We start from the raw sequence: 5,177 nt of genomic DNA, 5'->3' as shown, positions 1-5,177 counted from the left end.
TGTGTGTTTCTCTGTGTGTGTGTGTGTGTGTGTGTGTGTGTGTTTCTCTGTGTGTGTTTCTGTGTGTGTGTGTGTTTCTGTTTGTGTGTGTTTCTGTGTGTGTGTGTGTGTGTGTGTGTGTGTTTCTGTTTGTGTGTGTTTGTGTGTGTGTGTGTGTGTGTATGTATTGGGGGGGGGGGGGGGGGGGGCGGGGGGCGTCCCTCCCTTTCCCTTTGTTATGTTCCTACTAAATCACAGTTTATCTGTAGGTTCTCCAGTTTGACCTCTACAAGAAGTTCCTGATTCACTGTGATAGTTCCTCGCATGCTGAGTGTTGACAGCAGTGTCTGTTTTGATTTCAGCTTTCTATCTGTAACGTATTGTTGCATTCCCTGTTTCCACCTTCCCTGCCTGGCCTCACTTCAGAAAGTGGCCCATACTGACCCAGTTTGTCTGTTGTTATTGGTCATTCACAGGAAAGTAAACTTTGCGGACTGTGTGGACATGGCTTGTGATGCCAAGAAAAAGACACTGCTGAAAGATCTTGATGGCTCATTCCTAGGGGCGATCGGAGCAGTCATCCCTCAGTCAGAATATGAATGGGATGGTGACCATCGCTATGGGACTGGGGATTATCGAATTCCAAAAACCATGCTGACATGTTTAAATGGCAGCCTTATTCCTGTCCCTCAGATTGCACCACACAAAGGTTTGGAACTCAACGTTTTGACTTACAGAACACTCTGTGTGGTTTGCTGTTTAAGTCAAACTTAGGTGTATTAAAGAATAGTGGGAGCAAGTTGCCTGATACTTGGAGAGGAATGAAGGTGGGGGAGAGAAGAGCTGCAGAGTCTTTATTTCAGGTTCTGAAGAAGAATTATATTGGTCAGAAAACATTAACTCTCTCCACAGATCTGCTGAATGTTTCCAGCACTTTCTGTTTTTGTTTCAGATTCCTGGAATCCACAACATGTCAGAGAATGACGTACTCAGAGAATTTAGTTCAGTGGGTGTGGATCACATGAGACATTACTGGGGTGGGTGAAGAAGGAAGGAATTATCTTCTATTGAAGATAATAATTAGTTATAAATTTTATTACTTGACAGCAAATCATCAGGTTGTTTCACACCCTGAATAATTTCCTATGCATTTAAATTCACTGGTCTAAACTGATCAAGTGTGTAATTTCTCCAGTACTATTCCAATCAGACGGTTGTTTTGCTCTGGCCCAGAGAACTGACAGCAGGAAAGTTGAAATGTAATATTCAGGGAATCTCAGTGAGGAGTTACAGGGATCCAAACTGAACTGAACTGAGGAGAGATTGGAACAGCTGGATTGTGCTGCTTGGATAAGAGATGTCTTAACAGAGTTGTTCAAAATCATGAAGGGTTTTGGGGTAAATGAAGAGAAACTGTTTCTAATAGTGGGAAGGTTGCTAACCAAAAGACACAGATTAAAGATGATTAGCAAAAGCACCAGAAATTTTTTTTTTGCATTGTAAGTTTTTGTGATCTGAATCCACCTGAAAGGGCAATGGGAGGAGATTCATTATAACTTTAAGAAAGGAATTAGATAAATACTTGAAATTGAAGTAATTGTTGAAACATTGGGAAAGAGTGGGAAGACTGGGAATTAATTCTTTCCAAGAGTTGATGCAGGCACAATGGGCTGATAGGACTTTTCTGTGTTGTATCAATCTGTGGCCACCTATTGTAAAAGAACAGACTTGCTTCCCCTACGTTCATGTTGAAAAGTGAATAATAATTAAATGGGACAAGTTGTTTCTGCCTCTGCCACAACATTCCTTTAAGGTGACTGTCTTTATCAGCACTGTAGTAAAACACCACTCATTGTTTTCCCACAGGAATTATTCGAGATTCCACTTGTACCTACATGCCTGACTGGCAAAGCTACAAATGCTTTGGGTTAAATTATGAAATACTGGTTATTGAAAGTCTGGATCCTGATTCAGAGACCAGGCGGTTATCCCCAGTAGCTCTGCTCTCAGAGGGTTACATTGACCTTATTAATGGTATGTATCATTTCAAATCTGCATAATGCTATTTCATGAAACTACAAAATAGTTATTATAAAGGAGCAATGAAAGGTGGTCAGAGAGTCACAGGCAATTTACAAATCGGAATTTGTAATGGGTCGATACCCCTAAGTCATAGACCTTTTGCCATTTAATCCCTGTACTTTATCACAGAGCTTTCTGTTTGTTTCCTTCCTGTGCTTTCCCTGCTATGATACTTAAAATACATTTCTAAAAATACATTAAGTGTTTGTTTCTGATAGAAGATCATTGCCCTGAAATGTTGAACTGAATTTTATGGTCAGTGTGTAAATAATAACTCTCACTGCTGACCTCGAATACAAGAATATTGTGAACAATTCTGCTCGCCCTTCTATAGGAAGGACGTTATTAAACTTGAGAGAGTACAGAAAAGATTGAGAAGGATGTTGCCGGAACTGGAAGGTTTGAGTTATAGGGAAAGACAGAATAGGCTGGGGCTTCTTTTCCCTGGAGCATCACGGATTTAGGGGTGACTTTTATAAAATCATGAGGAGCATGGATAGGATGAATAGCCAAGGTCTTTTTCTTAGGGTGGGGGAGTCCATACCTCGGGGGCATAGATTTAAGTTGACAGGGGAAAGATTTATAAAGGACCTTAAAGATAACTTTTCATGCAGAGGATGGTGTGCATAAGGAACAAGCTGCTTGAAGAAGTGATGGAGGTGCGTACTATTACCACATTACAAAGACATCTGGATGGTACGTGAATAAGAAGGGTTTAGACAAATATGGGCCTGATGCTCACAAGTGGGACTTGGTCAGATTGAGACGTCTGGTCGGAGCAGACAGAGATCAAAGAACAATTCAACACAGGAACAGGCTCTTTTGCCCTCCAAGCCTGCGCTGACACATTTAGCCCTTCCATACTAAAACTGTCTTCATTTACAGAATCCGTATCCCTGTATTCTGTATTCATGTATTTGTCCAGATGTTTCTTGACTGCTACTATTGTGTCTGCTTCCACCACCTCCTCTGGCAGCGCATTCCAGGCACTCACCACCCCTTGTGTGAAAAACTTGCCCCTCGCACATCAATTTTAAACTTAAATCAGAGATAGTAGGAACTGCAGATGCTGGAGAATCCGAGACAACAAGGTGCAGGGCTGGATGAACACAGCAGGCCAAGCAGCATTAAACTTACACCCTTCCCCCTCGCTGCACCTTGAACCTGTGTCCCCTAGTAATTGACCCCTCCACCCTGGGGAAAAGCCTCATACTTTCCACTCTATCCATGCCATTTACAATCTTATAAACTTCTATCAGGTCACCCCTCAGGCTCCAGTGAAAGCAAACTCAGTCTATCCAACCTTTCTTCGTAGCTAAAATCCACCCATACCAGGCAACATCCTGGTAAACCTTTTCTGTACCCTCTCCAAAGCACCCAAATCTTTCTGGTAGTGTGGTGATCAGAACTGGACACAATGTTCTATAAAGCTGCAGCATAACTTGTCTACCCTTATACTCAATGCCCATTCCAATGAAGGCAAGCATATCATAGGCCTTTTTTACTGCCTTATCTACCTGAGCTGCCACAGTCCATGATCTGAGGACCTGCACACCCAGATGCCCCTGCATAATAATATTCGTAAGGGTTCTGCCATTCATTGTTTATTTCCATCTGTACTTGACCTTCCAAAATGCATCACCTCACGTTTGTCTAGATTAAACTTCATCTGCCATTTTTCTGCCCATGCCTCCAAACTGATCTATATCCTGCTGTATTCTCTGTCAATCGTCCTCACTATCCGCAACTCCACTAATCTTTGTAACGTCTGCAAACTTATTAATTAGACTAGCCACATTTTTCTCCAAATCATTTATGTAGACCAAGAACAGCAGAGAGCCCAGCACTGATCCCTGTGCAACACCACTAGCCCTCCATTCCAAAACACATCCCTCTACCACTAACCTCCTGTCTCCTCTGACTAAATCAGTTCTGTATCCATCTTGCCAGCTCACCCCGATACCATGTGACTTCACCTGTTGTATGAGTTTGCCATGAGGGACCTTGTCAAAGGCTTTGCTGAAGTCCATGTGGACAATGTCAACTGCTTTTTCTTATCAATCGCCTTCGTCACCTCCTCAAAAAAACTCGATCAAGTTAGTGAGGCATGACCTTCCCTGCACAAAACTATGGTGTCCCTCACTAATAAGTCCATTTGCTTCTAAATGCTTATAGATCTTGTCCCTGAGAATCTTTTCTGATAATTTCTCTACTACTGATGTGAGGCTCACAGGCCTGTAATTTCCTGGATTATCCCTGCTACCCTTCTTAAACAATGGGACAACTTTGGCGATTGCCAATCCTCTGGGATCTCACCTGTGGCCAAAGAGGATACAAAATTGTCTGTCAATGCTCCAGCAATTTGTTCTCTTGCCTCCCTCAATATTCTGGGATAGATCCCATCATGACCTGGGGACTTATCTATCTTAATACTTTTTAAGATGCACAATGCCTCTTCCTTTATAATTGCAACTTGCCATGGAATTTCTACACTCCCTTCCCCGAGATTATCCTCCACCAATTCCTTCTCTTCTCCCCGACTCAAGATATTCATTTAGGACCTCAGTTACCTTTTTTAGCTCCACACATAGATCCCTTCCTTTGTCCTTGAGTGGGCTAGCCCTTTCTCTGGTTATCCTCTTGCTTTTTATATATGTATAAAAAAGCCTTGGGATTCTCCTCAGTCCTGTTTGCTAACATTTTTTCATAACCCCTTTATCCGTTCTAATTCCTTGTTTAAGTTCTTTCTTACTTTCCTTATATTCTCCAAGGGATTCGTGCATTTCCATCCTCCTAGACCTTATGTATGCTTCCTTTTTTTTTGGACCAAGATTGTAACATCCCTGATCATCCAACGTTCATGTAACTTGTGGTATCTATCCTTCACTCTCACAAGAACTTTCCACTCCTGAACTTTTATCAACATTAAAATACTCCCATTTCTGATGTGGATTTACCCTTAAACAGCTGCCTCCAATAAACATTCTCCAGTTCCTGCCTGCTATTATTGTGGTTCACATTCCCCCCAGTTTAACACATTCACCTGAGGACTGCTGTTAGCCCAATGTGTGACTATCTTAAAACTAACAGTATTATGTCACTATTCCCGAAATACT

This window comes from Rhincodon typus, chromosome 4 (genome assembly GCF_021869965.1).
Source record: "Rhincodon typus isolate 14 chromosome 4, sRhiTyp1.1, whole genome shotgun sequence".
Lineage (NCBI taxonomy): Eukaryota > Metazoa > Chordata > Chondrichthyes > Orectolobiformes > Rhincodontidae > Rhincodon > Rhincodon typus.
The sequence above is the reverse complement of the archived record's forward strand: the minus strand, read 5'-3'. Positions refer to the sequence as shown.